The sequence below is a fragment of the Cinclus cinclus genome, chromosome 6, assembly GCF_963662255.1.
Source record: "Cinclus cinclus chromosome 6, bCinCin1.1, whole genome shotgun sequence".
Taxonomy (NCBI): domain Eukaryota; kingdom Metazoa; phylum Chordata; class Aves; order Passeriformes; family Cinclidae; genus Cinclus; species Cinclus cinclus.
Window position 1 is genome coordinate 15,425,580 of NC_085051.1, and position 12,013 is coordinate 15,437,592.

Below are 12,013 nucleotides of genomic sequence, written 5' to 3' on the forward strand. Positions count from 1 at the left end.
GGATGGGAACGCACTCCCTGCATCCCCCGCATCCAGGCGTTCTAGGGGGAAAAAAGAGTAGTTAGAGACATTTCCCAAAAATGGAACGGACTCACCACGGACACGTCGACACCCAAAGCCGCTGAGCATCCACCGCGAAAAAGAGAGCAGAAGAACAAACGTGAAAGGTGGCACCAGGTCTCACTACAATTTCACCTCCCCATTTAGGGGGATAAACGCAAAGGCAGTGAGCACAGGACAAACAGAGGCACTGACAACATTTTCTCACGTGCTGCTGTGTTTTTTGGGTGAAGAGGTGTGTGAGGAGTCCCACTTATGCTCCTGCCATGAAGACCTTCACCTTGAGCAAGAAATGAAGCTGCTACTCCAGACTCGTTAAATGGGGGTGTGGAGATAACCTGTGCTATCTCTGGTTACAAGGGAAGAGCTGCAGGTGGAAAAGGGGCAACAAATAAGTCTATTTTTGGGACAGAGCCACCTGTCCAAAGCCACCCAGCAGGAGCTAATATCTCTTGTTCAACCCCAGTGAGCTACAACTCATGTGATGCTTAATGCAGAAGGTGTTACCAATACCTGCAAGATGCTAAGAGAGGTGTGTGTGGGGCAGCTAATTGTGCTGGAGTGAGAAACTGGAGGTCCTTGTACTGCTCATGTTCTCGTAGCAGCTGGACTTCTCAAACAAGGTGGTCTTCACTGGAACAGTTTGTACCTGACACCTTTCTAATGCAGCACTTCAGAGCTGCCCTGGTTTTGAGGCACAGGAAGCAAACTGCATGGACTTTAAAATTATTAGTCGAGATCATCAGGTGCACTTCCAAAACATTGACTGTTTCGTGTGCTGTTTTAGACCAGTGAAGGCAGTAATAAAGTTCTGCCTCATTTGGTATTTATTCATGTGGTTGGGCTAGAAGGTTTGATTTCTTCAGGCTTAATTTCTATTTTACTGAAACCGATTCCTGTGTTTAATCTGTGAATTACAAAGTTTGACCCTTGTTGCCATCCTGCTTCCCACCTGCTCCATTCTTCCCAAACTCCTCCAGACCCAGACTCCCATCTGACTGCACTAATTAGAATAGAAATCACAGAGCATGTGTTTTAATTGGCCACAGAGCACATAGCACATTTAAATCTCCAATGATAACACTGAGAATACAATGAGTAATCCTGATGATTTTTAAGACAAGTGTAGTTTAAATTTTATTACAAAAAAAAAGACCTAAAGTGATTTTAAAATGAGGGTAATGCTTTATCACAAAAGCCAGGTGAGTGATGACAAAATTGAAGTACTTAAATGTTGATTTTTGGATTGATTTTAAAAACCCCAAGTATCACGTTAGATAATGTTTCGCTAATAACTGATGCACGTGCAATTTGGCCAAAGAAAGGTGGCAGAGTTGTTCCAGGAGCAAAAATCTACCATTATGCAAAATCAAATGCAGTATTTTTAAGAGGAGTATTTAGTAAAAATAAGAGGTACCAAAACATACAGAATCCCAGAGGAACAAGTGGACAAAAACCAGACAGGACTAGTATTCAAACACAGGAGATAAGGCTCAAATCTTAACAAATGCTGTTTGAATAAACATATTAGAGGCCCAAAAAATATAGGACAACTAGTGAGCATGAAAACAGAAAAAAAAATTAACAAAAATAGTGCAGAACTAGAGAACAGGATTGCGACTGCACTTGGAAAATGTTGTTTCCTTATGGTGGGGATCTCAACTGGTCTATAGTTGGGGCTGGCTGGTGCTTTGTTCTTGCTAAAATCCATCTTCAGGAGGGTTCAGACTGGGTTCATTGAAACACAGGGACCTGACATTGCTGATTAGATATGAGAAACTTGCCTTAACGTGTTTTTGTGCATGGGTCTGAGAGGGGGAGCATTCCCATGGTAAGTGGGAAGCCCTGAGATGGAGAAGGAGCACACAGGTGGATAGATTTGGGATGAAGACATTGCACTGTGAAGAAGGACATGCTAAAAACCTGTCCCAGACTGATCTGCCTTGGCTCCTTCCTAGAGTACCCTGAGCTGAGCAGCTAACAAGTCCAAAATCCACCACAAAAAAAAAAAAAATACTATCCTAAGCTTTCCTTATTTGTATTTAACAGAGAAAGGAGATGATGAAGCATTTTGTTGACTCCTCTATAGATAAACACAGAAAGATTAAATCATCACCTGTGGATAGGTGCCCCTCCATCCTCCTTGGGAACACATTGGTAGTGCTACTCACCCAGGACAAGGACTTTTCCAAGGCTCTCTGCAAAAGGAATTGGGTAATGACAGTAGCAAAGAGCCAGCAGGGAGGAGTTTTATTCAGGGGGTATTCCTGCTTGGCTGCCCCACACCTGTGAACATCATGGATCTGGCAAAGGGCACAACAGTGCTCAGAGGCTGCAAGCTGAAGTCAATTATCTGCCAAGTGCATAAAAATCAGGTTTTGTCCCCTTTCAGGATGCTTCGCAATCTGATCACACTTCCTACCTCTGCCCCACCTGCTCAAATAAAGAGCAAAAAAAGCTCATTTTTGCAACAAAGAAACCCAAAAACTTTTGGGTAACTATGCATTCAGAAGTTGCAACTCAGGAAACAAATCACAAGATCATCATTGGTGAAGTAATAGCAAAGCTGCTGTTTTAAGCTCCTGCCTTCCCTGTTCATAGCCTAAATATCATTCATTTCAAGCCACAGCGTGGTATCTACCAGCAAATTGCTGTGACAGCCTGGTTTCTTCAGGGACATCCACCTTCACCTTATGGCTGTGTTACCAGGAGAGTGCCAAGCCTGGCTCAGCTCCCACTGCATCCCCTAACAGTATTTTCACCAGCTTGAACAGGAGGTATTCAGGCTTGGATTTATGCGACCTGAATAATCCTTGTTTCAACGATGGCAAAAATTGCCTTTTTATTTGACCTGTGAGCAGTGAATCTGCCTGAGAGAAGGCACAAGGCAGCTGGAGGAAGAACAGTCCTTGTTGCGCAAAACAAACATGTTGGTAGTTCCTAACTTTCTATCCTAACCTTTAAGGCAGGGTAAAGCTGGAAGTGCCACCAATATTCCCAAATCCATAGGGAACTACCAGCTGGATAGTCCCCACCTGGTGTTTTCGCAGCATGCTTGGTACATGCCAACACTTTTTGCCTATGTTTGAGATAAGTGTGTGACAAAATGTCCATCTCTTATATACAAATCTCTGATTCGTAAAATACGTGGAGTCTTTTCAGGTGAAAAAAGAGCTCCTGAGAGGAGCCATTGGCATCCACCTCCCCCTTTGCAGAGGACAGGAAGGAGGCACTCACCGACTCTGCTGCATAAAGGTTTGGAGATATCCAAGTTTCTCTCCTGATAAACCTGCATTTTTCCATGCACAACTGGCTTTGAAGGAAGCTACCCCTATCAACTGGCTACTCAACAACTTCTCAAGAACCAGAAAGAGTATGAGTCCATTAAACACCATCTTGTACTGTTTTCTTGAGGACAAGGTCTTAGAAGAGGATGGACTGGATGCTAATATTTTGAGTTCAGTTCAGCTGGTAGATAATTATTCTAAACACTTGAAATGACATTAACCAACACAGAAATAAGAAATTCTAATAGATAGCTTTGTCCAGTTAGAAACTGTATAGTATTGTATGATTTCCCCATCCCCTAAATATAAGCCATTTTCTCCCACAGAGATGATGGACAACAGTCTGACCCTTCCTGGCATTTACTGTTTTCCTTTAGAGAGGTTTTGAAGGCTGGAGCCTGATCCATTCACCGTCAGATGCTGGATTTTATACTGTATTAAATGTTTTCTTTTGCAGAGATATTACTTACAAAAGCTTCATTGGCACAGAGAAACTACTGCCATACATTTCAAACTAAGAACAGTCTCCAGGAAATCATCCCTTCAAGTAATTTTGCTGCTAGAATTGTCTTGTATAGAAGTCTTTCCTCATGCTCCCTTACAAATGGAAGCCAAACTCGTGTTGCTGTAACCCATCCTAAATGGTGATGCACTTCAGACCTGTCCAGTGGGTTTATCTCACAGTGCTCATGATCTGTGTCTGCTCCCTTCATCAAAATCCTTTCCATTCCTGGAATTGTGATATGAACTCCACCCTTTCCTGGAATACCTGTCTTGGTAGGTTTATCCAACAAACTTTAAATAAACACTGTCATTTTGATTGCTAGGCAACTTACTCCTCCCCAGCAGAGCAAATTTCATCCCTTTTCCAATTGTTTTCCTTCTTTAGGTGTATGGGCTATCTTGTAATAACTTGTTTAGTCACTGACAGCTCATCATAACCAGAGCAAAACCATCATTCTCCTCTTGTGTATATTAATTTAAGCCAGACTTTTGACTAGTACTTTAGACAGAGCAAGCACTGAGCAGCTTCGGTTGGCCAAGGGCAAGACAAGACAATGCAGAGATTAGGAGCTCAGCAGGGGGCTGGTAAAGGCTGGTTTTACCTGCAGGTAAAACCTCCCCCAAGTTCTATCTCACACTGCACTGGTAAACACAGCTACACTAAATACAAAAATCCAAGTTAAAACAGTGTGAAGGCTCTTCCAGTTCAGAATAGATTTCATTCTTAATGTTTAATTTCCATTTTTGGCTGCACACTTTCTGAGGCAATAGAAAATACTTGTTCTGCATGTCTCCCTTTGTGCTCATTTATCTCCTTGCCTGGACCACACAGACCTAGAATCCCTTGTCCCAGATTCCTACCTTGACCCTAAAAATACTTGTTACAAGTTACATGATTTGGGCTTCTGGTTTTTTTGGTGTAGGTTACACGGTTGTGTTATAGTGTCATCACCAACAATGCCACAGTCCAGCAGCACAAACACACGTGCCATGAAGAGTTAGTTACTTATTACCAAACATTTCCTCTCCCTGCCTCCTCCTTCCCCCCATCTGCTGCTCATTTTTCTTATCCAGCCTGGCTCATATCTTGCAAATGGCATCCCATTTGGTGGGACGCACACTCAGACTGAAGCCAGACACGTTTGCCCAGTCACACAGGCTTTACAAAAGCATCCATAGTGATGCAATGATATAATAATTAAAAAGAATGTTTACATGCTCAGTCCAAAGCTTCCATGATGGGAGGGGAGCTGATGCCAATAATCTGCATGTGACAATGTGTAATTAAAGAGTAAGAGGACGATGGTTGCAGCTGTGGAGTTGACAAGACTGATGCAGTTCAGGCTGTTGACTTTCTTTCCACAAATGTAGAAACCAGACTTTGGAGAAACTGTCCAATTTTGCAGGATTCACTGGTGGCTCTACAGAAACATCCTCCATTAACTGCCAGCAAAATGTCCCCTACAGACTTGCTTTGGCAGATGACTGTTGCACACACGTTCTGACAGCATCTGTGTGGGCTTTGAAGGACCTAGACATGTCAGCTGACACAAGGGTAGCATGGACTAGAGAGAGATTAACCATGGTGTAAACTAGAGAGCAGAACCCAGCCTGGAGTGCAGCTGGAAACAGAGTCAGTGGCATCTCTGTTCTATTTTACTGACTGTAGATGCTGTTTTGTGCAGACATTGTCTGTAGTAAAACACACACAAACTTGTCTATTACAAATGTTGCTGGATTTAAAAGTTTCCTGGAGAACCACTGCAAGTTTGCAAATCCGGAAAGAATATTACTGGGACTTGTTGAAGTGCTCAATATAAACTGTAACACACAAGCCATTAAAATGAGGATATTTGGCATTCAGAGTCACACATATGGGCCTTTCAAAACCATTCTTCTTGTTTGGCAGCTCCTACGGTCCTTGAATGATGCACAACCTCCTTTTATATGTTCCTGTAAGATGCTTCTGCAAAGTTGGCATTTTCAAAAATAAACTGTGGAGGAGAAATCTTACCAAGAAACATAGATGTGATTTAAGGGAAACTTTGGAAAATGACTTCATTTGCATGATTCCTTTTGCAAATCCTAGTTGATATCTGTGCTTTGTGCTCGGTTTTTCATTTGGCTGCTTCTAGACGTGCAAATCTGGAAGCCTACTTGTTTGAAGCAGCCCTGAGCCAGGCTTTGCAAGCGAAATGTCAGCTCTGTCCGAGGCTGGGGACACTTTCTGTGCTGATAAGCACCTCCTCTGAGTGGCCAAACTGATCCATCTCCCGCTCTGACAGTGCCATTGTCTAACCTGACTGTTGAGCGAGGCTTTAAGGCTAAGCAAAGGATAAAACCCTACAATTGACCATGTCCAATGACTGCCTCCATCATGTGACATTTCCTCCACGTACATAAAGGCATAATTGACACTTTGGACCTTGCAGATGTTTTGCAATTCATTTGGTTCCCACAAAGATACCAGAAAGTAAGTCTCGTGAACTGGCAATACTGTGTTTTCCTCTGAACACGTTCTTATCTCTAAAAGGTATTTAGATGCAAATTGCATCATGTCTCACTGGCCCCACTTGTTTTGTTTTGCTTTTTCCTCTAAACAGTCTGTGTAATGATTTTTTTTTTAAGGTATGAAAGTATTCAGATATTCCTGGAAAAACAGCACTTTTGACTTCTTAGATCACAGGCAAAGAGCAGTATATTCTTCTGCCCTCTGCCCATGGCACTCTGCTTTATGCTTCTTAATTTAATTTGCTTTCTGACTCTTCAGTGATCCTTTCCAAAGAGAAACCTCTTTGCTGAGAGGCCATTTGCTATGCTGTCAGTGAAGCAGATAATATGAAAATCTGGTTGGCTTCATCTGGCTCTCAGAGGTTTGGACAAAGGCAGAGCAGCATGGTCAAATGTGGCCTTCAAACACTACACAGATATCTTTGTACAATCCTAGAAAAATGCTCACTCCTTCATGTAATTGAGCAAAGCTTTACACTCTGTGGCTTGTCCTTCCTCTGTGTAAAATGAGGAAGATGAAGGTTCCTTCCTGGTTGTGCTGAGATTTTTCCTGTAAGCAGCCTTTGCTTTCACAGATAGAGACCCCTTGGGCTTCCTTTTCACCCCCTATTTGCTCCTCATTAACTCCCCTGAAGTGACAAGACAGGAAAGCCAGGGATATTGCAGTATGCAGTATCTGCCTGCCTCACCTTTCTCACTTTGAATTCATCAGAGGCAAGAAAATGGCAGTTCCTCTTTTCCTTAAGGGAAATAAAACCAGCTCCTTTGGACAAACCCTTCTAGGCTGAAGTCAACAGGCAAGAACTTTTTCTAGAGGTGAAATGAGTTCTCTCATCTGCTTCCATCACTTTTCTTTAAATAGTGATCAAAAATTTTATATATATATATATATATATATATATATATATATATATATATATATATATGTATATAATATTTCTTTCTCTGCCTTCACTTTTCTTTAAATAGTGATCAAAATTATATATATTTAAATATAGAGATATAATGTTTCTTTCTCTGGTGAGGGTAAGATAATGCCTAAGTCAGACAAATTGCTGGGCTCAGCAAAGGGTAACTGGGTGAGATCTATGGCCTGTATCATACAGAAGTTCAGGCCAGATGATCTAATGGGCTCTCCTGGCTTTAAAACTGATGAAATACTGGAGAGGGAGAGATGTCCTGAGTCACAAGGACCACTTCCTTGCCTTTGCAGGCAATCACAACCTATCACCTCTCACAAGGGATCAAGTGGCACCTTAAAGCTCCCAGGTTTGATTCCCCACATTTTCACCAAAACACTGTTGCAGAAATCCCCTTCTCAGATGTTGAGAAACTTTCAAAACCTATCTGTGGACAACTTACATATTTGTTCTCATGCCAACACTGCCCTTTGGGTGAAACAATTCTCCTTCCTGTATGTTTATGGAAACCAACCTTAGCCTTCTGTTTCATTTGGTTAGACAGAGAAGTTCCTAACACAGACCCTTAATTCCTCTGAGCACCCTTGTTACCCTTCTTCTGCTCCATGCCAAGTTCAGGAAAAACTCATCCAGCTCAAATAACCAGACTGTTCCACAGTGCTCCAGCTGAAGGCTTGACACTGGGTGCAGCTTCCACAATTCTTAAAGAAACACCTCACCTGGTACTGCATGGAGAGCAGAGCACCTTTTGCAGAGGGACAACATGCTCTGGTTCACTTTCAGCTGTTCCCATGTTCTGAAGCTGCAGAGATGCTGAGGTACCTCAGGGCTACAGAGCCCATCCCTGAAGTTGGAAGACTGGAGGTAGGAGAAATGAGAAGTGGAAAAAAGGTTGCACAACTGAGCCCCCTTTTGCAGTCCAGGTGACAGACCAGGGTGTTCAGACCTTCCCTGAGCACTCACAAGCACCTGGAGCACAGGTGCTCCTCCTGCACCTTCCCAGCTGGCCCTGGTTGGCTAAATGGAGGGTTTTGCACCTACAGAGGTAATGCAGAGGCTCTGATGGAGCACATTGCTGACAACTTTCAACACTTAGACAGGAAAATAGGAACTACGTCCCTTCCTCCTCACTGCTGAAAGCTGCCAAGCAAAACACGGCTAAGCCAGGCTTGCCCAGGATCAGCTCCTCCTCCTCTTGCACATACACCCCTAGTGTGGTCTCTGTTTTATGACCAGCTGCCAACTCAAGCATGTGATGAAGCAAATGCACTTACCACGGCACACCTCACAAGCAGGTCAGGGGCAGAACGTGCTACAACTCAAAACTGAATTTCATTAGAATATTTAAAACCAGGCTCAGGGTTGCATCTCACCATTATTTCCTGCCACCAGTCTACAAAAAAAGATGTTGTTTCATGAGGGGAAACCTCCAATTATTTTTTCCTTTTTTCCCCTTTTCCTCATAGTAGCTCCTAAACATTTTAGGGAAATGATTTTAAAATTGCCTTAAGGTCACATATCCATATTTTGCAAACATTACTTTGAAAGTAAAATCTCCATTTAGAAATGTGTGAAAATAATGTATCAGACTTGATGTTATGGCAAATTTATCACAATATCAATATATATAGTTATTATTATTTCATACATGTATACAGAACCTCTCTTAACTGTTATTGCTGGCTCTCCAATACTTGACCTGAACCTGACATGCAATGCAGTATTTTAAAGTTACTCATGCCTTGACTAAGCCCTGCAGTTAAGCAAATTTTGCTCAGGCATCAGTTGTACTTTCTTAGTTGTGTGTTTTTAATGCTTAGACCTCATGCTTGATGTTCTACATTTTTGGACAGGTGTTTTCCACTCCATTGAATGACCAGTCTACTTCATGCAGATGTAAAAAGAATCTGGGGGGATTTTGGCTAGCTGTGAAAATTACACATATGTGAGGAAGGTTACTGTACTGGTATAATTGTTCTGTAATGGAGTAAATGATTAAGTGGGGCATACGTCTTTTATTGGTAGAGAAAACACCTACTACTTCTTTTTGCTGATTAAGTTTAGCTTGCCGAAATGGAATTTTAGAATACTGGGCATAGTGCTTGGTCATGGTTACAAGCCAGAGCTTGGCGCTTTAAATAAGTGGAGAAAATGAATGCTCAAACTCCAAAGTCACTTCAAAACAAACCCCACAGAAAATGAAAAGGAAGGTGAACCCCTCTTTAATTTTTTTTTCCAATCCCAAACAGTTTCCCACAAGAAAATATCCAGAGACCTCCAGTTAATGAACAGAACTACTTCTTCAGAGCTGACTTATTTACGGAGGCTTTAAGCTTTTTTGGAATCTGGCTTAAAAGATGCGAGCACCTAGAAAAACCTGAAACAGAGAAATAAATACAGTCACCTCAGTGCTTCATGGATACCCTGCCTTTTGCAAATGCTTGTCCAACCACAACCTAAATAATTCAAACCATCATTGTCAAGCAGCAGCACAGCTCTCCTCAATAGGCACTTGCCTTATCACTCTACAGCAGATGCTTCAGTCACCCATTGGATATTGAAAACATAAATAATGAAACAAAATTTGGAGACAATGGTTTCTGGGCCGGGGACAAAATACTGATGGATATTGTCAGTCTCGGTGTAACCAAGCAGCAAAAGCTCAAGTGACAACAATAGGGAGGAGAAGAATAGGGACAAGTGAGGAGCCCTGAATCTCAATAAGGCCTGGAGCTGCACATGCTGCTGTTACCCTAGAAACTAACCTCTCCCCTGAAGAGGTTTGCTGGGGCATTGTCCGGGGGACACAAGATGTGTCATACACCAGATGGTCGTGTGCTGTATAACTCAGTTATCTGAGTGCTGGAGTGGAGGAATGCACGCTGCCGAGCGCTCCGGAGGGCCGCCCAGGGCACCATCTGTTCTTTCAGACCCAAGGCACTGCTTTGGCGTTGGCTTTTTTTTTTCTCCTTCCAAGAAAAGAGGGGAAAACAAAATTAAAATGATTCACCATTCAGCAGGGAAGGGAGAGAGAGAGAAAAAAAGCGGCTTAATACAGTTGCCATATCTTGCTTTCACTTAGCTAATTTTATCCCTGGGTTTTATGTCAGGTGAATTGCTTTTTTACGCCTGGGAGAGCAGCAATTATTTCTCTCTCAGGAGTCTATCATTTATAAATAAAACCCCTTTGAGACTTCATCGGTCATTTACCATCTGAAAACCCCCAAATGCTTTTAGCCATATGTTCTCCAAAGTCTACTCTCTCCTCCCCAGAGCTCCCTGCAAAGGTTTCGGCAATGCAGGCGAAAGAGCATTTTTCTTTTCCAGGAATTGTTCTCCCCTTTGGCTGGGAAGGGGGGAAGGAGGAAAACAAAAAGTCAGAGCTGAAGCGGTGGCATGAAGGACTGGCGTAGGAAGGAAATGCTAATCACAGGCTGTGCCGTGCCAAGGAGCAGTGACTAATGTGCCTGAGAGGGGCAGGCACCGGCAAACATCCCGGGGCTCCAGCCCCAGAGCCACCACAGCCAGCCAAAAGCCTTCCTGCCTCCTGCTGGCTTTGGAGAGAGACCTGAATTGAGTTTTGGAAGTGGGAGAACCAGATGGAAATTAAGGTTCAGGACACTTCATGGTGCTTCAAAAGTGTATTAAGACACTTAATATGTTTGGGTGAAAGAGGATCAAGTCAGGGCATTAAAAGTGATGCTCAGGCTGCAAGAAACAGAGACTGAAATGTATGTCCTTGGGGTAGTACATTTTGCTTAATGACAAGACCTGTCTTTTGGTGCATCTTTTTGCTCCCCAGCTTCTGGTTTCTGTCTTGTGGCTGCAGAGTATTCTCCCACTTCTCAGCACAGGAGAGAAAGTAAATGGAAAATAAAGTGCTGTCTTGATTGCCAACTGAAATAACAGGGAGACATTTGCAACTGTTTAAGCAAAGGCACTATTTCAAATCTGCTCCATAATGGCTGCAAGTGAGCACACGTGGTGGTGGCTGTGAGTCTGCTTCCCCTGCAGCACAGGCACAGGAGGGATTCAGCAAGGGAAGCACATCTTCTGTCATTCAAGCTTTACAAGACAAATTATGATTAAAGAGATGTTGTGGCTTGCAGAAGACTCCCTGGTGTAGTTGTGACCAGTCCTCATGGGGGTGGGTAACTCTTACCTGGTTGTTCCCAAAAGTGATCTGAAGGGCATGAGTCCCTCTGCCAGTCAAAACTGCACACAGTGTTTCAGTGAAGGAAAAGGGACATAATCAAAGCAAATTTATAAGCAGCATAACAGCCAAAGATGCAAAAGGACTGAATCACATTTACATTTAGGTTCCATGTATAGACAGTCAGAAGTCCAATTAGGAGACCATCAAGACAATAACATTATTAGGCAATGTTTAAACAACAGATGATAGCATCTCACAAACTGCTTTATAACCCTAATCCTTCACATGTGATTATCATTCTTACAGCGCTGGTACTGCTTCTATCAACTCTAATATATTGATGCTTAAAAATTAATGATCAATATAATCCTAAGGACATAACATATAGCAGAACTGAAAACTTAATTTATTTTCCTCCTCGCCTTCTTGTTTTTTATTTCCCTGTAAGACTGCCTGCACAGAAAGCAGCAGTGATGAATTTTGGCACAGCTGGCTTTAAAGACTGTGTGAAATGCACAGGCATTGGGGGTCCAGTGTGCGAGGCTCCCAGACTTGGGAAATTATAGCAAGAAAAT